We start from the raw sequence: 25,273 nt of genomic DNA, 5'->3' as shown, positions 1-25,273 counted from the left end.
TATAGTGCACGGCAAGGGCACACATACACAGCCTGATAAATACAATCGTACAGTGAAGCAGAAGTATTTGTGTAGTCAAACATTCCATACTGCTGATGTAATAACTTCATATTCTGCTAAACACTTACATTATTTAGATGAATCAGAGGTAAAATACTCTGTACTCAGACATCAGACCAGTGAATATAAAAACTGCTGCCATATATATGGGCTGTAGCTGTGGTTTGCAGGGCCCTGGTGCTGGTTGTACCCTTGGGCCCTGTTTGAAATTGTGTAATAGCACAAATAAATAACAATGTTTAAGGTTTTTCAAGTTTGTAGGTGTCCAGGTACAGAACCTGAATAATCAAATGTAAAATATCATTGCCTAGTCTTCACTGTATCAATAAAATTTTAATTCTTGTTAAGATTACAAAGTAATTCAGTAAACTGTGAGTGATTGTCTATCGTTTAATTTCTTGGATTGGACTGGACAGCCGGTAGCAGCTAGTAAATAAGGCAGTCACTTTAAGAGACAATACATCCAATATAATGATACACATCTGGGGTGTATTCCAGAAAACGGGTTTTATTGGTATCTAAAACTCCAGAAAAGGGAAACTCAGGGTTTTCGGTTCTAATAAATACAGTAAAAGACAGAACTAAACCTACTCTCTGCAAGTTACCATAGTAACCTAACCTGTGAACCTAACCTGGTAGGGGAGCAGGGGTGTATGTAAACTCAGAGTTTCCGATCTCAGGGTAAATCAACTCAGAGTTCAAGTGTATTTCTGGAATACACCCCCGATGTCTTCTCAACTGTTCTACGTTCACTTAAAGACATAACCACGAAGAAGAGTTAGTTGTTGCATTAAGACATAACTGCGAACACAGCCGCGTAAGCACTCAGTTGAGTTATTTAGCATTTTTGGTGCTTGAATGCTTTAAACTAGTTTGAATGTTTAAATTGGCAAGGCTTAAAAACTCCGTGTAACTGATAAGCTTTTGTGATAGCGCTCCAGCACCGTCAACTGTCCGGGCGTCTTTTATAGGCTGGCGTCAGCCACTATAGGTTGAAAATAAGCTGGCTCCTATAATCCGTAACTACTCAGTATGCACACTTTATCTGAGACACACACACACACACACACACACACAGGGTGAAGAAGGTGAAGAAGGTGCATTCCTGGTTCTGACGGATGGCTTCTCAGCAGTTTATTTGCCACTGTCTGGAAAAAAGATAAGGTGAGAATGTATTAAATGGCTATAGTTTGCAAGGGTTAGCTGTGGTATGGAATAGCTGCATGCTCTACAATGGTGCTGCCTGCAGGCCTATCTCACCCGTAGTGCATGCTGCATGGTGTCACGTCATCTTGGTAGTTTGATGGGTTTTGTTTTACAACAATGAGTTACAAATTATGCCTAGGACAACATTTTTTTGCATTTATTAATGCAATTTAAAAAGGGGAGTCAATCAAGGTAAGGTGTTGAGTCTCTCGAAGTCCTGTCGTTCTACTTTACTTAGTAAATGTGGAGTATGTGAGTAAGGATGGTGTGTCTGGACAGAAAACTTCACGGTTTAATTTTCTACATCAACCATTATGTGGGTTTGGGGCAAGCGCTTCTAAAATCTCCTGGCTCCCCAGGTAGATCTGAGGGGAATTCGGGTTACATATACTGTATATCTGGTCCAAGTTGAAGGAAGGGGAGATTTGATACGACAGGTTCCATTGACTGTTTCCTTTCCCCCCCCCCCACTGACCCTGTGTGAAATAGTGCCTGAGTAAGGAGGCATAAGCGGATATTTGTAAGCTGAGATTAAAGGTGCCATAAAGAGAAGTAGATTTACATGCAATGAAAATGATTAGAAGTAGAAAAACAAGAAAAGAAAAAAACAAGAAGAAAAAAAAGGGATCCACACCCAAATGTACTGCTAAGGTTATTATTTTTTTCTCCTGTGGCCACCGTAACTGGTGTTTCTGGAACTTTTAAAAATTATAATGGATGATGTTGTTCTCCACGCTGTGGCCAAACGTCGTCAGTTTTCATCTGCTTGTTTACAAATATGCCAAGCAAGCCCTTGAAACGTAGTTATTTCTAAAGCGAAGTATAAATGTTATAAATACCTTATTCAGATGTGTGTTTTAGAAATAATAATAATAATAATAATGTCGCAGTTTAACGTTAATGCTTTGGTTACTATAATCAAGTGCATACGTCGGCTTTTCATTACATTTTACGTAACAAATTACTTTTAACTTTAATATATATCGCCTCAGCGAAAGTTTATTTGAACTTGACCATGTGCCTAGTGCTTGCTTTTAGACAGTAGCGGTTAACTGACGTTACAAATCGAGACGGGAAACTATTTCTTACGCAGAAATGTATTTTAAGTGAGCCTATTTCATGTCAAAATGTATATAGTTGGATTAATTTAACTAATTTGGGGCCGATCTTTAAACACTGACAAAAAAAAAAGTTCCCTAGCGTACAGTTCGGTACTCGATAGAGATTATGTTTTTATTATCGTATTTCCAAAAATCCAAAAATGGCGCACGAGTGCCGAGAGGGTTAAGAGGCGTTGGACTGCAGAAACACAATGGGGTTTTTTCCCCACCGCACAGGTTCGAAAGATCCTGTTTTTTTTTTCTACGTATGAAACGATCTGATCACTTTCGCGCGTGTGCGAGACCGAAGCGAATTATTGTTGCTGAAACCCCTAAAAACAAAGTTTATCACATCTCAGCTGTTAGTGTGTGAAAAATCATGACAATCTGAACTCTAGCTAGTAAAAGCTGATCGATGTTTTCACACTTTTTACAGAAAGCACAACACTAAATGCGAGGACAGCAGTTGTTCATTATCATACAAATGGCCTTTAAAAACGTGTTTAGATTTCCTTGATGTAACGCCACGCAAGGTGTCACTGCACTTCATGATCACAGGTCCTACACAGGACCCAGCCATTAAGAATGCAGCAAAACTGTAAAAACAAACGCCGTGTAATTGCTTTGACAGTCTCTTGGACACTGAGGTGGTGATGCCACCCAAAACCTCCGGAAATATTTAGGAACGTGTAATCAAATCATATTACACAACGTCGACAATCGTAGAAGGAAATGGTGTGTGGTTATTTCCTATCCATGTGGACACATTCTCCACGGTGTCCAATCAGATTGAGCTCAAATGTAACAGAACACGGTAAAAACCAACGTTGAATCTCTAAAGCTTCGTTCCTGTGCAGTGTTGATGATGCTGGATAATACAGAGAGAATCGTTTGTCATGTCTGTTCACTTCAATGTCCGTATATTAAAATCGCATCTGTGTATTAAACGGCAGTTACACGTCTCTGACACCCCACTTGGAACAGTGAGATGGTACATCCGGCAGAATTAAAGGCCGAACACACACGGAAAGCGCCAGGGCAGGCGCTTTGTTAGTGAGGGAGGCAGATACTGTGAAATAGAGTTCCCTCTCTTGCGATTTTTTATTTTTATATATATATTATTTTTCTTAGTAAGCTAGCAGTGCTACACGTGTAGAAAACATGCAATAATTATATCAATTTTAAAGGCCATCCAGGAAGTTTCAGGCTGCTCATAACCCACATTAAAGTTAGGCAGCTATAACGTTAGTTATCTTGGCTGACATCCGTTTTTAGGTCGACACTAGTCGCTTTTGCCTTTAAATGTCGTTTAGACGCCAAGATGAATTATTTTCGCGTGGAAGGTGAAGTGAAGTAGACGCGTTAGTGTTCAGTTTGACCAGCAGTGTGTGTGACTGGAACCCACTGACACGGTTTTAAACAGTAACCCGCGACACCGCTAACTTAAGCACGTTTACGTGAAGAAACGTTCACGTTAACAGCTATTTGTTAATTTGACGTCGTGTATTGCTAGTGTAGGTTAACAGAAAGACCGTGACTCAGTATAAACCCAATCTGGATGCTGTTAGACATTTTGAGCAGACTTGGAAGCAGAAGTCTTGGAGTCGTAGTTTTTTTTTTTTCTTTTTTAGGTTTAGGAAAGGATGAAGTCTTAAAATATCCGTTTGGATAACAGATTGAGTGTTTTATACTAGTAGTTTTAATAGTGGGGGAGGAAATATTTCCCCCTTTTACTTTTCTTTCCTTTAGCTCGATGCTGAAGTGTGAAAACAAACTGCCTCAAAATGTTACGCTAGAAACACTCTGTAGCCTTTCAAAGGGGGTTCTGTAAACCAAGTTTATTTTGCCAAGTCAAGTTTATTTGGCAAATATAGGTACCCACTCAGAGCACAGATTTTGCTTTTTAGATCAAGAAATCCTCTCACACAAAGCTGTGGTTTCTGCTAGCCGGTGTGCTAGCCTCTGATATCAGCCCTCAGAAATGCCGAATATCTCCAACGAAGCTGTGATCTTGATTAAAGATGTAAAGCCCGGATCGAAAAAAAACTCAATATCGTCTTTATAGTTTTGGAAATCGGTAAGTGGATTCACTGGGCTGTGCCCCCGCGAGCGTTTACAGCGCGAGAGGATTAATCTTCCGTGCTAACATTCATTATTAACATGTCTAACGTTGCCTTGACCTCTCTCTGTTGCACTGTTCTTGTAGCTTTGGTTTTCATGCATCTGCCGTCGTGTAGCGCAACTATTTGTGTTTTTAGTCGTTTTGTTACAGCTGAGATTTTGCTGTACTTTCCTGTGCGCGCAGGAGTCGGGTGACAGACAAAGGACAGGCACGAGGTGCGCTCGTGCAAGGTGGCGGATAAGGCGGCAGCATCGCCATCTCTGTGTGGGATGAGCTGGGCAGCCTCATGGCCAGGGGACATCATCCACTTCCACGAGGTACGAACCTCCTCCTGTCTGTTTGTGTAACGTTAGTTCTTTTTAGACCTTAGACGCTTTAAACCCCGTGTGGCTATTGGACTGTCAAACTCAAAGTGGTCTAAAATGCTCGGTGTTGGACTGTCAAACTCAAAGTGGTCTAAAATGCTCGGCATAAGTAACAATGATGTAAGCGGCAACTGTGTACAGAGGTTTAAATGTTATGGTGCGTTATGTACAGATGTTTGTTTTAACTTGGAAATGTTTCTGTGTGTCTGGCTAGTATGCTTCAATCTGGAAGGGGTGCCTTACACTGTACACTGGAAGAGGAGGAGATCTACAGAAAATAGGAGAGTGAGTATTCAATATCGCCTCTCACAATATATAAAGAAGTGCACATACCTCATTTGCCACATGCATCATTTTGGTCTGATTTATCATCACTTTCGGGCAATAACAATGTCCACTTGACAGATTAACCTAAAATGGTGATTGGACCCTTGTGTCGGTTCCAAAATCTAGTGACAGTAGATATGAATGATTAACTGTTAAACAAAGGAACTCAAAGTGATCGATGATTATATGGGTTCCACCGCCCTTTGGCCAAAAAATATACCAGGAAGTGACCATGGAAAGGAAAGGTGATAGTTTGATTGAACACCTAAGATATTTTAATTAGGAATAAATCAAGAACAAAAAATATTGGGAAATTAACTCCTGTGGTTGTTGTAATTGTTTTACTTGGATCTTTTGAGTGGCATTTACATTGAATAAGACCGCTGCCTTTATAGAGTGCAATGTGACTACACTGAAATATTCTGCATATTCTTAGACTGCAACACCCTTTTGTATATGTTTTGTTGCATTATGTTTTATCTATTTAATACACTAGCATTGCCTTTAATGAGTAAAGCTAATGCATCTAGGCAAAGTGTTGCTTGTGCACAGGGTGAATGTTTAATGCTTTTTGGTTTGAAAAAAAAGTTAGACTATGAGAGGTGACTTTACCTTTTTTTTTTCCCCATTTTGTGGTGTAGCATCAACTTTTTTTTCTGCTGAGAGAATGATGTCAGAACTATATTTAATTGAGCCGCCAGGTAAAGTATGTTACCAAGTGTTTTTATATTTCCAGTGCCAATGTAGGACCCAGATCAGTTGATTTCCTTGACTATGGATTGTGCAATATATGACTATATTATTAAGATATGGTCTAATAATGTAATTTACTATGTCAAGTCATCTCAGGTATTTTTTGCCAGATCATGTGTGGATTGTGGTTAGTTCGCGGAGCACTATAAAATATAAGTCTAAATATCAAGGTCAAGGAAAAACGGTAATAGATTTCAAGTGTAAAGTCGCATTTTTGTGTTGGTATTTTGGTGAGCTTTATAATTGTTAATTTATTTTGATTAATGCTGAAAATGACCCAAGTAAGTATTGGCTACATTTGTGTGTGTGTGTTTGAAACATACTGAACTTCTTTGTAAAGAGGATTAACATCAGTGCATTACAGCATTGATTCCTGATTACAGGCTATACAATTTTGATGTATAGTGTCTGATCTTATATGGGGAAGCTATATCATTATATAAAACTGGTCACGGTAATCCAACCCGCAAGTCAAAACCGCTCAAGTAATGTCCTTGGTAGCTGCTTGAGTGCCATTTTATTTTAATCTGTACCAAATGTGGGATTGCCTGTACTCAGAGGGGAAGTGTATAATTAGTGATTTCTGTCCCCTGCGGACTATTTTCTGTGCCATCTAGACGTTTTTGATTCTTTGACAACACTGTTGCAGCACAAGTGAAAATGTTTACAGGGTGAGGAAAAAAAAAAAAAACAGATGGAATCTTATGTTTAAGCACATCGCGTCGACTTGACCATTCTCTTGCATAAGACTATCTCTGTTGGGGATAGTATATTTTCTCTCCAGATGGAAGCATAGCTATAAATATAAGGTCAGGAATCCCATGCTTAGGTTTTATAATCAGCTCAGTCAAGCACAAACTTGTGTGGAATGCTTTTCAAAAAACATGTTTATCGGAACGATTCTTGTTCCTCTGAAAATATCACTGAAGTGAACTCTTCAGCAGCTTGTGAAATTAGGAGTTTCTGTTGCTGTGTCTGGTATTTTGCTAGCCTTGAGTATTCTTCCAAATGCCTTTTGTAATAGGCATCAAGTAGGTGAGCATTAGGATTAGGGTTCCCCAAAGTGCCCTGGCCCACTTCCCCTTTGTATAATTATATACACCTATGAGCAGAACATCATATGATGAATAAGTATGGTTAATGAACCCCAAAATTCATGGTATTTGTCCCTTATATTCACACACAGAGAACTGCCTAAAAATGTAGGAATTAAAAAATACATCCCTAAACAAGTAATAATTACATATTTACCCATTAACATGTATAGGCACTCTATATAATAGTAGTTACTCTAAGCATGACTATGCTTGTCCCATTTGATCAAAACTAAACAATTACATCCAGAATGTGTGTGATTTATCATCAGCTTAAACTGACACAGAGCTATGAGATAAATCATCATCTTCAGGCTTTTATAGTAGCAGAGTTAACTAAAAGATTAAATTCACATTGTAAACCAAATGATTAGCTCTTAATGGAGATTACTAAATAAAATTCTGTCATCATTTACTTCCCCTCATGTCATTCCAAACCTGCATTACTTTCTTCTGAAGAACTCAAAGGGAGATATTTGGAAAATGTCCCAGTGTTTTTGTTCACACAATGTAAGTTTATGGTTAAACAAACTGTTCCTAAAATTATTTTTTTGTGTTCCACAGAAGGACAATACATTACCAGAGTCACTGGAGTGACATGAGTGCGCAGGAAATAATGAAAGATTTGTCATTTTTGGCTGAAAATATACGTTTAAGCACTGTTCTTGTTTACAAAAGTAAGTTGTTAATGACTTACACAATGCCCTCTAATCAACATTGATTAGTCTGCAATTTAGAACAGAGGTGAAAGCTTTTGGCTTGTTCACAGGTGTGCACCACGCTTCAGGCTCTTTCTCCAGAACTATCCAATGCCATTTGAGAGTGCTCCCTCTGCCAGTCTCTGGCACTGCACGTGGGGTGAAGCCCACCAGGGCCGATACCTTGATGGCCACACCATGGTGTCTAGCCCAGTTCTGCTACTCGTGCTGTGATTAGTGAGGCTGGAGCATCGGCAGAAACGTTTTGCCCTCCACTGGTAAAGATTGGCCATTTTTCCTTCACCATTAAGTCTGAAGACAGACGACCCCCTTTGAACACTCTCTAGCATTACAAGCGATCTCCACAGCACCTTCATGTGGTAGAGACAGGACCTGAACTCCAGGGATACCGCCAGGACTGGATTCCACGGATGCCTGAAATGAAGCCACAATGCGGCCCACGGCCAGCATCCTGGGTATCGATGGTCACGTTACAGTTCATGACATAGGAGGCTGACCTCAACACCCTGCAGCAGATTAGATATAACTGCGTATTTGTTTTCTTGTGAGGTGTGAGGGGCGAATAGTCAATCCAAATAACTGACACACTATCTTTTAAAGGCTCGCTCACACAAAAATTTAATTTGGACCACCTCATTGTGTCATGCTAAAATCCAAACCAAAAAAAATCCCAAAAAGTCCTGGAATTGTTTAAACTATAATCCAAAACAGCAATCATATCTCAGCACTCCGCCGCTACCACAACAACACAATACTGCAAAACTAAATCTAAAACAATAGTCCAATCACCTGGGAAACTAAAGCTATTAAATAGTATATTTTGTTAAGGAAAGTTTATAGAATAATATTTTATATAATTTTTTCTAAGAAAGTATGCAGATAGTTGCAAACAAACCCCTATAATATATATTACAAACTTGTCCCATTCTTGGAAGCGAAAATACATTATATTATTACTTCTGGACCCACAAATGATTGTGGTCTGTTCATCTCATGTGATGCAATATATACCCTGATGTGTCAGTTATGTTTCTATATTTTTGTAATTGTTAAATTAAAAAAAAAAAGTTACCATGTAACACCATAGTACAATGTGGGCGTGTGACCTAACATCTGGCTGGATGTGTGACATATCCAAGACCTTTTTGAACCAGCCAATCTCCTTTCTCCTCTTAGCCAAACCTCGACGCTGGCGGAGAAAATCAGACCAGCCAAAGCAAAAAGAACACTGGTCCCGGTGACCTCGCCTCGTTAGAGCCCTGTGGCTAATGCTCCCCGCGGAAAGGAAACAGCCAAGTGCGTAAAACTGTAAGGGACATAGTAATAAAAATTACTTGGAAATATTTACAATGACACAAATCTAAATTCTTAAATAATAATAATAGGTCCCTATCAATAATGCAATGTTTGACCCAAATAACTAATGATGTTTGTGCCGTTTTCTTCTATTTTTATGTAAACTTACTTGTAACTAGACTCACGTTTTTTTTTTTTTTGTAGAGAGATTTTGTTACTTTTGCAACCTGAAGATTCAGAAAATGCTTTTAAATGTCTTGGTTGCATGGCCACACAAGGGGAAGTCGTGGGCCTAGTGGTTAGAGTGGCCTAGAGTTTGACTCCTAACCCTACGGTTTGTGGGTCTCGGGGCCAAGCAATACCATGAATGAGGTGCCCTCATGAGCAAGACACTGAACCCCCAACTGCTCCCGGGGCTGCAGCATAAATGGCACTGCTCTGGGTGTGGGTTCACTGCTGTGTGTGTGTGCACCACTCTGGATGGGTTTAAATGCCGAGCACGAATTCTGAGTATGGGTCACAATACTTGCGCTGTATGTCACGTCATCAACCTGGGCCTCTTTTCCACAATTCCTCAAGGCCCACCTCCTCCCCACAGTGGATAGAGAGGCACCAGATCCACTGCACCCATGCATGGGTGGATGCCTCATGGACATTCATGTCAATCAGAGAGCATGCACGCTCACAAGCCGACAGTACAGCCTCCCCCTAAAATGGACAAACAATAAAGACTGGCCTCTTTTGTACACTTTTGTACTACAAAGGCAATGTTTCGCACGGAATTATTAAAACATCTGGAAGGAAGAACAGGCAATCATTATTATGGTTCAATGCTTGCAACAATAGTGATGACAGAGCGGTGTAGTCAACAGCATGAAGATGTTTAGCACTGTGAGCTCACGCCTTTGCCTTAGAAGGACCAAGATCCGAGCCATTTTGTCAAAACCAGTGCATGACATGGAACAAAAATACTCCAAGAAGTTAGTTAATAACATTTTGAATCATCTTAAGTAATAAAGGCTAATTCTTAGTATAACACGCATGCATGGTCTCACCGAGGGCGGGCTGGCTGGATCTAGGCAACTGTCTCCGCCAGGTCTCTTCCTCCGCGCTACTGAGACGTTGAGGAGACATGCAAACCAGCTGTAGACCCACAGCAGGACCAGGACATTCCCTAAGAAAGGAAAGAGAAAACACAGTACAGCTTTACAGGCGACGCCCCCCACCAACCCCGACTATCCGGTTAATCACGATTCTCCCCCAAACAAAAAAAGCTTCATTGTCTGATAACGCTTTCATACATTACTTAACACACACATCGATGACGGCTTACTACTTCCATCAAGTACCTGTCAGCTGTATTTGTTCCCACTTCGTTAAGGGGAATTGTCATTGAAGGCCTTTAAGTTTCTATCATGTTTTATGAATCTCCACCGCGAAAATTGAAAAAACCTGCTGTCCCCACGTTGGAGGTGTTGTGTAAAGTTGATACAAAAAAAACGCTGGGGGACAACCCCTCACTAACCGTTATACTTGAATCAGTTTGTTTCTGTCCAAAAAACAGGTCCAAAGTTTCCGCATGCTCGTAGCTCCTACAAATTTTGAAGGCAGAGGAGTATTTAATTTAGGACACCACATATTTCATAATCCCCTGACTTGTCAAAAACAACACCAACCGCGTACTTGTTTTTTCATGGGACAATATGTTTACTTGAAGGCCGTTGAAAGACAAAAAATGACGCCCAACAGCTCAACACAGCCTCTTGCTCCCAGCTTTGTTTTTTCCGTACAACAACAATCTTCCGGATTCATGAACGAATCGTTCTAATATGAGTCGGAAACACTTTTCAAAAAAAAACACTCAGTTGAAACCAAGTTTTCTCAAAAAACCGGGTTCTGAACGAACCAAAAAAAAAAAAAAAAAAAATTAATTAAAATCAAAATAAATAAATTATAAATCTGATAAAAACTTACTTTCAAAAAAAAAACCTATTGGTGTTGACAAAATTAAAATTGGTAATTTTAACAACCAAGGTGTAACAAAAGAGCGATACCTAACAATTAATGTGAAGTTTAAAGTTTGCGTTTTATCAAATGAACTTTTTTATTAGGGTTTATTAGCTGAACAATGTTGCAGTAAATTTGCGCCCACATTAAAAAAAGGCATAAATAAAAAAAATAACTAATACAAAAGTAAAAAACAGGGTGCCTGTAAGAAAACAACATTAGTGCCGGTGTAAAGATTCTCGCCAAGAATGACAGGAACAGTATGACCGCATATTGAAAATCCGGTTTTGTACAACCGATTCTTTGGAACGCGCCAAGTGTTCGAAAAGAAAAATACACCGGATCGGAAACTGACAAAGAGGGTTCAAGAATTCCCGCCCTACTGAAGTTTAAAAAAAAGATTTGTCTTTGGGAAAGGTTGGTAAACATAGTTTGTTCTGCCGCCTGTTTAATCACTAACGGTGTTTATTCACAAGCACGTCAATCAAATGGCGTTATTGTTATCAAGCGCGAATCGCTGTTTCACGAAACGCGGTCGGGGGGGGACCTCCCGGCTATCATTGCGCATCCCGTTGTCACAGTTTTTGGCCGCTCCCAGTTTAATGTCCTAAGCCAATCGGTGGGAGTTTTAATTTGAACAAAAGTTATTTGACGCCGTGACAATCATTTTCCCAGTATTCCCAAAACTTTTTTTCGCGTTTTTTATGCGTGCATTAACGCTTCAAGAATGTTTAACGGCTGACCTGTCCACCGGCATTAGTTTGGATTTCATGCGGCGTTTATATTTTGCTCGTGGGTTTTGGGCAGTGATGGTTTTCAGGGTTTTTCTTTAATGGCCCGCAGGTCGCACCCCCCCCAAGTCGCCGCTACATAATCCTTTTTTTTGCTTTAATGGGGAAGTATCCTTTTTATCAGTTGTGGCTTCTTGTTTTATTCGCTAAAGGCTGCCTTTAAGCGGGGGAAGGATATGAAACCGCCGCGGGAGGCGGGGATGTGCGGGGCCCGGGGATCCTCCGCTGCTGGCTTGCGCCCGCTGCGTGCCCCCGCTTGGACTTCAGTTTTACCCGTGCCTACGATCAAAAAAAACAAAAAAAACACACGAGTAAAAATGATGTTTTTCTTGGCTTCCCTAAAGGACCTTGTGTCACGGGGAAAAAACGAGAGGCCGAATTGCGGACAAACGAAAAAAAACAGAGGGAGCTGCCGAAAAGGAAACGATCACCGTATTCTTTCTTTCCTGGAGACATTCCAGGGGTTGGTGCATGTCATCCAATCCAACGTCGATTGGGAATGGTGGGACCTGCTTTTGAAAAAATAGCTCCTGTTAATCAAATAGTTGGCCTTACGAAGAGCTCAGCATAGTTTCAGGAAATTAAGATAATGTTACAAAAAGGTTTTGATTTGATCCAAAATAATGCCTTATTGCTAGTAAAAAAGACGGCGTACGTAACTGTGGAGCCCCTGTAAAATACCTTTGTTGCGCTATTTCACTAAAAAGTCATTGCTGATACACAGTTCAGCTTCTTGTGCGGGGACTGGGTTGGATTCTCTATATTTTTCGTTTTTCATTAGGAGACATTAGAACAACAGGCCCACGACACAGAACTTGCAGAGAAGTCTTCTTTCCGTTGTCGCACACATGCACAATCACAGGTTTCTGAGGATTCTGAATTTCCTTTAGGGACTTGGAGTGATGCTCAATATTTTCATGTGTTCACATATCATTAGCACATTATTTCCTCAGTTTTATATTCTGGTTAACCCTTATTTTGGAGGGGAAAAAAAAAAAAAAACCTTAAAGATTGGGTTGGTTAATGTTTCCGAGGGGGAAAGGTATTTCTATGCTCCACCCCAGACTGTATTTACAAATACTGGGGGGGGGCCAAGATTAATTTTGCTCAGGCATTTTTTAACTTTCATCATTATGTTCTAAATAAAAAGGACCTTTTTCTTTCAGATAATTTGAGGATAAAATGAAAGGAACGTGTGCACATTTAGTCTGCTATTTTCTTCTAGAAGAAGGGGGTTAGTAAAATCTTAAAAATATACCTGAACAGAAATTTAAAAATTTTAACAATGGTGAGGTTCAAAATAGAACAATTGATAGATTTTCTGAAGTCCATTTGGAAAAAAATTCGTGAGAGTTAATAAAAATTTTCTCATTGATGTTTTGCATGGTGCAGGCTGTACAGTTTAAAAATCATTGAGAAATGGCCTCTAAATTTCTCAGAAAAAAATGCGATCTAACAAAAAATAAAAACACAGCTATTACGAATGACCGTCAAAAAGTTTCAATAAAACTCCTTGGTAGTAGTTGATTTTGCTCAAAAAAAAGTGTTATTTTTTAATACTATAATATATTATATATGTAATATATACATACATATATTATATATGCTGGGCCCTGAGGTTTGTTAAACTCGAACTATTTCATCCCCATTTCATACTGCAACTTCTCATTCTCATCCAACCATGCAGAACTTTCAGCCAGGGAAATGGCCCTTCCCAGCCTGACGCTATCCCCGTGGCAGTCCTGGAGGAGTCCTGGAGCGTGTTCGCCCTCACCCTGGGGCCAAGCGTTGCCCTGGCTGCCATATCTGGGTCATCCGTGAATCCCAAATGTATCTACACAATTTCAGTCTGCTATCAGAACTTTTGTAGAGAGCAACCTATTTGGAGGCACCAGGAACACAAACTCTCCAGGACCATACGGAGCCGTTCGCCACCTGAGGGCATTGTACTGGGTAACAAGCGGGCATGCAGCGGGCTGGCCTCCCAAACCCTTTTACCCCCTCTCAGTGGTACATCCACCCCTGGCCCCCTGCCTGCAGGTTTTCACCCTCACCATAGTGGGCTTCAGTAAAGGATGTGTGTTCTCAATCAGATTTAGTGTATGAGTGCTGGCTGGGGGAGCGGCGAGCCGATCCAGAGAAAAGCTGAGGCTGTTCTGGACAGCGTTTCAGATATTTTACTGGCTGGATGGAAGGACACCCTGGTGGCAGTGAGACGTGGGGTGACCGGGATAAGTGTGCCCTGAGTGAGCACAGGCCTCCAGTGGGGTGGCTATCCACGCCCATGGGTCACTCCATATGAGGTATGTCGACCCAAGAGGGCCGTGCAGGGGGGGCGTGGGTGGGCGAGAGCACCGCCACTTATATAAAAAACTCTGGGGAGGATCTGGGTGCTTGTCCTTAGCCCAGAAACTACACTTTGAGGAGGAGCCAAGGCAACCATCGAGGAATCACTTCCGGGTGATTCAGGATTCTGGACTGTTTCTCGATCTGTGCTTTCACAACGTCTTAACATGGAATGTATTCTTTTCAGAGGCAGACGGCTTTGTATTGCACTGATAAATGAGTTAGTCAAGAGCTTTGGGTTTCTAGGCTTTGAAAGGAAGAATAACTGTATGCTGGCCTACACAACCACCGCCATATGAAATACAAGAGACAAAGACTGAAGCTTAATGACCAACCTTGTAAAACTTTTAGCTGCCTGACATTAAGCCTTCTTCGTTGCTGTTCTCAGCTCTGTCGTGATATAGGATGATGATATATTTCTTTTAACATAGTCTGTTTGGAATGCGGATAGCTTGTAAATCATCACCTCCCTTATATTCCAAGGAATCTCATTTCCAACAGCATAGAAAAAGCCATGAGAAATCTGAAAGTGCTTATTTTAAAAGTATTTAATATTCATGTTGTTTTAAATTAAAAAGCTGGATTTTTTTGTTCAAGTATGTATCCATTATTACGGGGGAAGCCGTGGGCTAATGGTTAGAGAGTCGGACTTGCAATTTCCAAAGGGTTGTGTAGTTCGAGTCTCGGGCCGGCAGGAATTGTAGGTGGGGGGAGTGAATGTACAAGCGCTCTCTCCACCCTCAATACCACGACTGAGGTGCCCTTGAGCAAGGCACCGAAAAACCCCAGCTGCTCTCCCCGGGCGCCGCAGCATAAATGGCTGCCCCATGCTCCGGGTGTGTGGTTTCACAGTGTGTGTGTGTTTCACTGCTGTGTGTGTGTGCACTTTGGATGGGTTAAAAGCAGAGCACAAATTCCGAGTATGGGGTTACCATACTTGGGCTGTATGTCACGTCACTTTCACTTTCACTTTCACGTATGGATAGTCCTTGAATGAAACAAACAAAAAAAACGCATTTCCTTTAGGAGTCCTGCTTAAGCATATAGTCTTACATCAGTGGATTTATCAGACGTTCATGTTCAATATTTGGGTGTTTTATTTATTTGATAATCAAAATAAAAAAAAACAATCCAAGGATCTTCATTTAAATCAAATGTACAGAATATATTTTTTGGCTAGATGGAAAAAAAACAAAAACGAAAATTAAAAATATTTTATTTACTGACTTGTAGTGAATGTTTTTATTGACTGCTTGAAGTGGTTTTGCATCTCAGAAGACTCTAGGTGGCGCACTTTATTTGGATTGTTCGCTTGAATTTTTACATTTTATCACATGAACGTGCTTTTTTCAATATCCTCAATGTAATGCGATGAATGTACTTCTTGCTTCATAGTCATTTTTTTCCAGGCTGATGTAATTAACTAAAAATGTTGAAATGTTTTGAGTGATCTGTTTAATTGGAAAAAAACTAATAATTTTATACATTTTTTAGTATTAATTTAAAGGATGCATTTTCAAAGTTGACATGAAATGAGATCGAGGAAAAAAAGGAAAGTTACAACATCAAATGCACGCAACACACACACACACCACACACCACACACATATATATAATCTAAAATATATTATATAGAGTGAAAGGCCATTTGCTTAACAACATTTTTATTTATCATTCATTACTTATTAGCATGGAAATTTTGAGGGAAAAAAAATAGTCAGATGTACATTTCAGAAGTCTGACATGTCAGAGCTAGGAAATTTTTAAATAAACCAATGGTGTTCGATACGAGGGATGTTGTCTTATTTTCAAAAAATAAAAAATTTAAAATGTTACGAGTCATAAATCAAAAACATAACAAAAATCTATCTTAAGGGTACATCTCTTGACTGTCAATGGCTTTATTAGAATTTGTGTAAATCATTTGAGCATCTTTTATTCTTGCTGGTACATATAACTCAAAATACACAAGTTTTTTTCATCATGAAATGAAAATATCTTCAATTACCAGTTTCCACTAATCCTGCTTAAGATAGAAAAAGAATCGAGAAAGTTTATTCCCTTACGTGTCCTTACAAAGTTTTATCACAAAGCATTTCTGCAAATACCACAGTGACTGCTCTCCAGAAAAAACAACAATTGCTCTCCAAAAAGCCCCGTCTATTCTCTATTGAATTCCAGCTTCAAATACCTCATGGCCCTTAAACATTATTGAGGCTGTTTCCCCCAGGCAAGGAATAGATTCAAGTTTTTTTCTTTAAGATGACGGCATACAGCAAGCACACACGACCGTGACAAGAGCCTCTCGTCTTAGGAGGACAATAGCCCTATTATGATGCAGACTGGTGACATCTCTTTGGGAAACCGTAAGGCCCTGAGCATGCAAATACACATGAGCTCTTCACACCTCTTTAAACAGAGAACAATAAACCGTAGGGCTCGACCTTAAAGACTGAATTCTGCAATATACTAACATTTCCAGTTCTAACAGCCACTCAACAAAATATTACACCAATAAAAACCTTAAGTTGTATTTGTTGCATTACTACATGCTTTCTGATGTGCAGGACGACTTTCCACCACAAGATCATTAACATCCATTTGCCTTCTTTCCAGAATTCACACCCTGTACTTTCATCACAACCAAAACATACTTCACTATCTGAAAATAAGCATATAATTTCGACAATAACAGCCAACTTTGATAACCCATCTTTTCAAGCACCTACCTAATCCAAGACCATAAATATAACTTTAAAAACCGTTTTCCTTTCTTCTAAATCCCCACTGGATAACATATACATCTCCCGATGACCAAAAGCACATAGAAATAATTTACTTTTAAATACAACAGGCCATCAGTTTAAAGGGTGTGCCAGTATGTCAATTAACAACAGGATAAACATTAACAAGAATACATCCACATAAATGTGCTGCACCGTATTACAGAAGATCAAGTCAGGTTGTTCGGCTCAAGCATAGAAAAAAAAAAATGCAAACAAAGGCACTCGAGAAATACACACTGGTAAACTGTGCAGTTACAGCTAACCCTGAGAACAAGGCTCGGAATGAACGAAGACTGAACCCTCCAGCAGTTACAATAGCATTTGCTTTAGAAACCCTGTACAAAAAAAAAAAGGTAACAAAAACCCTGAGTTACCTCAGATCTGTGCATAGATAAAAACTGTCATTTCAAGATTATGTATATCATAAACCATCACAGGCATTGAGATATTAGGCGCCTGCAATGGGGGAATGCTAGAATGTTGCTTAATAATAGTTTATTATTAACAATAAATTGGCAATAAAAAAGGAAATATTTAAAACAAAAATCATTTTAAAAAAAACAGATACAGTTTGATTTACCTCAATTTAAAGCTGTTAAAAATATTTTCTCTTATTTTAGTGACACAAACACAGATAATAAGAGGGTTTAAGTGCTTTCCTGCATTTCTTTAGTCATTATCAGGGAGGAAGTTCTGTGTGACCAAATACAAAACACATATTTGTGTAATCCAGGGTGTGTTGCGCGTGTTTGAGTTGAAGGTCACCTTTTTATTCGAGCCCACTAATGTGTCAACTGCCACCAGAAAAGAAGAGGATGCAAGACAAAAAACTGCACCCATACACCCGAGAACATTCCTGCACTGAACCTTTTTAAACGAGACCCATCGCATTTAACAGAGTCCTAATCATACAACTCTTTTCTGATGTTGAGGCACAAAGAGCTAAGAGACTCCTTAGTGTGCTTCACAAACAACACACTCTCATCCTTCATTAAAGCAGGATTAAAAATCACCTGAAACCGTCTTTTTCAAATCCCTTATTGTTGAAAATCCCTTAAGTGCAGGGGTAACAGAACTGAATGGCAATTAAAATATTCAAATGAATAATTTAAAATCCAAAAGATGACAGGAAAAGGCATCTTGAGACAGGACAGCAACATAGATATTTAGATTCTCACTATTTTAACATTACACTTTGATTGGGCCCCTTTTGGTTGGCCAAAGGATGCGGAAAACAGCATTGGGACAGAAGCAGTGTTTGCTGGTGCTGTGTAGGGGCCAACAAAAAGGACCAAAAATGCTATTCAGTGCAAGTGCGTTTCCCTTTCGGATCAACACAAGAGGTCACCGTCGCCCGTGGCTGACATGTCCTCCTCAAAACGAAACCTCTTGGTGTGTGGTGAGTCCAGAATATTCTCTTTGTCTTCAGGATCCTCAGGTGGTGCGGACCACTTCCCACCGAAACTCCTTTCCCGGGGAGTTGCGTGGGGTCACTGGGATCGAATCAGAGCCTGGACAATGGAACCACAGCCAGGGATGGGTCATGCAATCAGCTGCACTGGGACGATCCCTGATAAAAGAATTCGAGGAATTCACGTAAAGGACTTTGATATTGTGGCTGAATGGAAAACATTCTGATACTATTATGCTGAAACAGTAAAGGAGTAATAATAAAAACCAAAGTACATTAATTAGTTGATGACAGCAAGTGGAAATCTACCATCCCCAAAACTTTTCTGCTGCCAATTTTGCTTTAACAGTCTGATCTCATTTAATCTCAGTTTGCTTTCAGGCTTAAATGTTTTCTGCAAAGTGTGTGAATTGTCTGAAGACAAAAAAACAAAAAAAAAAACTGGACTTTATACTTTGTGATAAACCAATAGTTATACAATCTATGGCAATGGGAAAAGTCAAAATTCAGGGAAGTACTTTGAGCCATATAAGAATGATCATGGACAAGTTAATCTGTACGCCTATTGAAATGACTTCATTTCTGAAACTATGTTATGCACAATAAAATGGTATATGCCCCTGAATAATTACCGCTTGTAAGTGGGAAAGATTTTCCCCACAGCACTTATCATATAATGACTCTTCATCTAGAAGCATTAGCGTACATTATATTGCGCAGGGCACTGAGCTTGGCAAACAAGCTTCACTTCCTCTAACTATCTGAAATCAGGACTCACTCTGGTGCTTTGACCAGCAGTTTTCTGGATGAAGTCGACAGCCAGTTCAGACACTCTTGAGAAAAGCCTCTCTGCTGTTTATCCACGTTCACCTGGGATACATTCAGGAAGGTCTCCTGTTTATCCTCGCCAGCGAAGGGAGACTCTCCTGTCACCAGGGCATATAGGGCGATCCACGCCCACACTCCTAATATCAACACACACACAAACCAGTTAAAAAACCAGCTTAAACATCAACATATGACACCAAGCATGAAATATCCTCGTTAGCACAAGTCTTTTGTGGGCTCTAGTATCAAGATCATCCTGCTGCTCTGCCTCAGCGTTTTGATCACGCTGGGTCTATTGGCTGGTTTAAGATGGTTTTGTGGCAACATTTTAGCTTACCCATTCTAGCTCATTTTAATAAAATTAAGCAACAGATGTTACTAAGAGATCTTTTAGAGCACCAAAGCAGGCATATTAGAGTTGACTTCTGAAGGCTTGGTGTGGAACTGAAGACTGGAGTAAAGATGCTGAAAATTCAGATTGACCATCATAGGAATAATTACATTTAAAAGCTATATCAAATAAATTATTTTTTAAATAATCTCATCTTTTTTGGTTGAATGTATAATAATATTTCACAATAATAATGGTTTCACTGTATTTCTTTAAATACAGCCTTGGGGAGCACAAGATAAATCTTTAAAACCATTTATAAATATTTTACTGGACGCCAAACTTTGAACAGTAGTATATTTGGTCCTTACCTACGCAGAATATGGTATGAGCATGTGATGGGCCAGACTTTTTCACTACATTCAGAGTTTTCCATGAACTAGGAGTATGAATAGAAAACCAGTGGAATTTCCATGACCTTCTTCAATTTTATTAATGTCCCATGACTTTTCCAGGTCTGGATATGACCCTGTGGGAACCTGGGTATATTGAAACCACCGATGAAAAGATTAAGACTCACCAGAGGGTCTGTTGCTGTGGTGATTGGTTCATAGTTCAAGATCTCAGGGGCTGGATATAGTCATTAAAACAAACAAACAAAAATTCTCACTGAGCATGAACTCTTCTGTTGTGATGAGCCCATAGAATCAAGAGATATGTTGATGATTTGAAGATGAATGGCACTGAATAAAAACCTACCTACATACTCAGAGGGTTCCCAGAATCTCTCTGAGCTCCCCAGAGAGCCCAACCTGCGGGCCAAGCCAAAATCCACTATCTTTATATCCCCCAATGGGCTCAGGCTCGTCAGGAGAATATTCTGGGGCTGAATGAAAGAAAAGCATTGACTCAATAATAAATAAAACTACTGTATTTTAGAAGAAATATAGACCATTTCATTTAAAATGTGTCCAATGAAGGTATTGAAGGCAGCCGTGCATCTGACCTTCAAGTCCAGGTGGACCACGCTGCTCTGGTGCAGCAAGGTGAAACTCCTCAAGCATCTGTCGGATCAGACGGGTGAGCTGACCTTCGTGCAGCAGCTCCTCTGACATACAGTGGTCAAATTACCTCACCACCCGCCGCACTGGCGCACAAACACATTCACAGTTATTCTTAGCACTGAGCTCAACAATTGTTCCGTGAACTGGGCGTACAATTGATATAGCTAATCATAGCACTCACTATTCCAGCATTAGAACGAGGTCATGATCGGTCTCATATACAGAGTGCAGTTTCACCACCCGAGGGTTGTTCTTTGCCGCCTCTAAAACAGCGATCTCATGAATGACCTCCAGCCTGCAGTCGCGACCTCGTCGCCGCTTCTTGATGAACTTTGCAGCGAAGACTTTCCCTGTGGACTTTTCCGCACACCTCTTCACCACTGCAAACTTCCCCTGATGGAGACAACAAAAATAGAAAAAAATATAGAGAAAGAAATAAAATGAGTATAATGGAGGAAATTTTTTAAGTTATAAATAAAGTACCTTAAGTTCTAATATCGTTTTTTAGGATGCACTTTTAAAGGATGTCACAGTTTGCATGCAATCAGTCACACCTAAAGCAGTCTCTCTCATTCACACTAAAGCTCTTACTGACACAGATAGTTATTAAATGATTCAAACCCTCCATTAGATGTTCTCACAGCTTAATATCAGGTTAGATGACTGATGTGGGCCAGTCTTTACTCTCTAAAAACTGCAAATTACTGTCACAACATGAACAGGTGAGACATTAGGATATAAGCATATACCTCAAATCAATCCCACAATTCTTTGGACCAGACTGTAAACAGATTGTCGTTATAATACCTTCTGTACATTACTGGACTGCTGTACTGTATACCCGCGCATACTGTATCCATTCTAGATCTTGGAACCAAGTCAAAGCAGACAGTCAAAAATCAAAAATGCAACAAAGTATATACTACCTATCAAAAGTTTGGGAATAGGCTCTTATGTATTAACCAAGCTTAAAAAAAATTCAACACTGTAAAACTGTAATACTGTGTGAACTCTTTTATGTATTTCTGTATATTTTTAATATATAACAACCATTACCCCCAATCTTTAATATCATATCCCTATAACAAAATCATTTTAATATGCTGATTTGAGCAACATTTCTTCTAATTATTAATGTTAAACAAAGTAGCTAAACAGCTACTTGATATTTTTGTGGAAACCATGACACTTTTTTTCAGAATTCTTTGATTATTAGTAAGTTTGGAAAAACAGCATTTATTTGAAATCCTCTGTAACATTTAAATGTCTTTACTGTTACTTTGATAGTAATTTAATGCATCCTTGCAAGAAGTAGCTATTTACTTATTTATTTAAAAAAAAAACAGACCTAAAATGTTTTGAAATGTGTATATCATTATGATAACGAAAACCCTGCGTATGAATAGAATCAAATACTGATATTTCCATGATTTCTTGGCATTTAAATCATTTCTGTGATTCTCCCAGACCACGGAAAAATCCCTGACATTTCAAGGTATTTTCCCAATGCAAGTAAAACATCAATAAACTAATAGTCCAGATTCAAAATGAAACTGCTCTATTTGAACAACTTTGCATGTCGTCATCTCATAAAAACCAATTAACGTATTCCACGCTCATATTTATTTACTTTATTTTCCAGAGAACTGCACCTTCCTCCACACAAACAAACAACCGAAAAAGCATCTCCACACTGAAGAGTAAAAAACAGTAAGTGAAAGACTGTGAAATAATTTCCTGTCAAACAACATAGCCAGCAGCATAAAAACAACCCGAATATGGCTGTATGCAAATGGTGAGAGAGAAAGAGGAAGAGACCAATGTCACTTCCTCTTTCTCAGTATTCACAGTACAATCTACAGCACAGCACAAAAACTGGGTCTGGTTCCCACATGGGTTTCCTTCCTCCAAGACCCAAAGCCGTGCTGTGGTCCTTTAGCAGTGCACACACACACACCTATTAGTCACAGTCAGTGAGCAAGGCCTTTCCAATCCTGAATAGCTAAGCAGGACAGACTCCATACACCAGACAACCTTCAGTCCTACTCACTCTGTGAAAAAAAATAAATAAATAAACCAGCAACACATCTATCCTACATCATATGTTGCCTTATGATTTGGGACCACAATACTTCCCTTAATGGTAATGATGCTGGAAATATTACAACTATATGCACATACCCAATGAGATTAAATAACAAGTACATTTTATAAAGCAGGAGAAGGCCATGTATTGAAGTTTGATTAACAATGACGATTAAGATTTGTATATTAAAAATTCCATTCATCAGTCAGTCTTGAAAAAACATTAATCACCAGTTTCCACAAAAATATTAGGCAGCACAACAGTGCTCAACATTGATAATAATAGAAAACGTTTCTTGGGCCAGATGGAAATATTACACTAGCCAATATTTGAAGCGGATCAAAACCTTTCATCAAAGTTGTCCTAAAAACCAAAATGTGTTCTTATCTTAGGACAACTCTGATGAACTTTTTTGATCCACTTCAAATGTTGACTACTGTAGAATGATATCTTAAGAATCATTTGATACTAAATTGTAATAATAACTATTGACATGAAAACATGACATGAAATGATGTGTATAGAGCAATAAATTGAGACTACAAAACCATGATAATAGTTCCCTAAAACTACTAAGTTATGGAAGCAAGTACTTTATTTCATCAGAATTTCAAGATATGACAGAACAGAAACCCATGCATATACATATTTTTAGTAAATTTACAGACAGATTAACATCCATCATGTGAGCAGTCACTCTAATGTTCACCAACATACATAAAAACTTCATGACAAATCAATGAAACATGGAAACACTAACAGAAGACATCTTTTAGGTAAAGTACCTGGGGGAGTATTTACACACCTGCCCAGAACGTTGCTCATGTCAAACCCGGCGGCGCTCCAGAGGATCCGTGTGGATGTGAGTGTGGATCTCTGACAGCAGAGCCGAGGATCCACTGCGACTGTCCAGCCTCCTCCGGGCCATCACTTCCAGAGAGTGTCCCACAAGTGTCCAGTCAATCTGCAGACCGCTTATTATAACACTAAACCAGCACTCTGCTCATGTTAAGACTCGCTACGAGGGGAAGAAAAAACACCCCCACTGCAACCGGCCTCTCCACTGTGTTCTCGCCGTCAACGGAGAAAAGGCTTTAGTAAGAGTTTAGTTCGAGATTATTCAGAAAGAGCCGACAATAAATGAAGTCGCTTTAGTGGAGTTAACGTTAGTCGGTTGAGTTTGAACACGATAACCGATGCTAAGAGCTTCCAGCTAGCGCAGATTAGCTCATTTAGCTTTTTAACAAAGAAGATTACCGCTAAAACTCCCAGATTAAACTTTTGTCCTTTATTTAGACAAACGTTCAAAGAGATTCGCCTCATTTTGTTAAAATACACACCGACCGACCGACCGACAGACAGCGCTGTGTTAAACGCAAGACAAATCACTCACTAAAAGTTTAGAACGGACACCCCCTTCCTCTTTCTCACGGGAACACAGCGGACAAACTATCTAATAAACTCTGAAAGGAGCTGAACGCAAAAGTAAACGCTTGTCTGGCTAACTAGTCCATGCTGAGGCAACTCGGTTTCCATTCGTAGATTCGCCTCTTGTCCACCGCTCCACGGTTTCAAATTCTGCTCTACGTCACCACTATCGTCATCTGACGATCGTTCGAATTGCGCCCATTGTACGAACGATAGATAGATAGATAGATAGATAGATAGATAGATAGATAGATAGATAGATAGATAGATAGATAGATAGATAGATAGATAGATAGACTCCAAATGAATGAATGTTCTAAGCAATGCATATAGGTATGAAGGAAATAGGTAGGTAGAAATGTACACAATATCTTCATGGATCATGGTCTTACTACTTAATAAAAGAAAAATTAAATCATTTTGATTTTTAATTTTCATACAATGTATTTTTGGCTATTGCGTACAAAATACCCGTGCAACTGGTCTTGTGGTCCAGGGTCATATAATGATTCATTATAATAAACATACTACTCATGCATTTGGTAACAGTAATTATTTTAGTTTGAGTGTTCAGCTCCTGCTTGTCTGTTCTGCACGCTGTAATACTGTCGGGTGCCCGAGGAGCTGGACCTTTGTAGGTCTGAATCTTTGGGGTTCTTGTCCATCCAGTTGAGAATTGAAGTACTGGATTCGGAAACATGGAAAAAGACAAACGGAGTAAAGCTGACTGTGCAGTTTGATTGGCATAGCAGACAGATAAAATGTAAATCATGGCTTCTAACAACCACTTTTTAAATCTGCCGGTATTGTGTCAGGGGGAAACTTACAGTATTACCAAGAAATGAAAGCAGAGTCACAAATCATAAAGCCAACACCAAAAGAGACCAGACTAGGACTCAAATCTCTGGTACTTCAGTGCAAATATACTTTAAACACAGGACCAGACTGACATACATATAATTACAGCTATATACAAATATGGACACATCATGGACAACATGCAGGGTCATATTTTCACCAACAGTTTTCAAGTGATGGCTCTTTCATCAGCATCATTTTTACACAATCAGTGGACCCATAAAGTTTAAATGTACAGCGCAGATGAAGTCTGAAAAGAATGGAAGTGATTTTATTTATTATTTATTGATTTATT

General features: G+C 39.4%; 3 pseudogenes; 1 reads left to right on the top strand and 2 right to left on the bottom strand.

Moving 5' to 3' along the window:
- Nucleotides 1-7,790: 7,790 nt before the first annotated feature.
- LOC122134514 lies at nt 7,791-11,806 on the bottom strand (annotated as a pseudogene).
- A 1,738-nt stretch (nt 11,807-13,544) lies between these two features.
- Nucleotides 13,545-14,399, top strand: LOC122138395 (annotated as a pseudogene).
- A 3,820-nt stretch (nt 14,400-18,219) lies between these two features.
- Nucleotides 18,220-21,455, bottom strand: LOC122138394 (annotated as a pseudogene).
- Nucleotides 21,456-25,273: the final 3,818 nt, after the last annotated feature.

The sequence above is a fragment of the Cyprinus carpio genome, chromosome B9, assembly GCF_018340385.1.
Source record: "Cyprinus carpio isolate SPL01 chromosome B9, ASM1834038v1, whole genome shotgun sequence".
NCBI lineage: Eukaryota > Metazoa > Chordata > Actinopteri > Cypriniformes > Cyprinidae > Cyprinus > Cyprinus carpio.
This window is presented reverse-complemented; position numbering and strand designations above follow the sequence as displayed.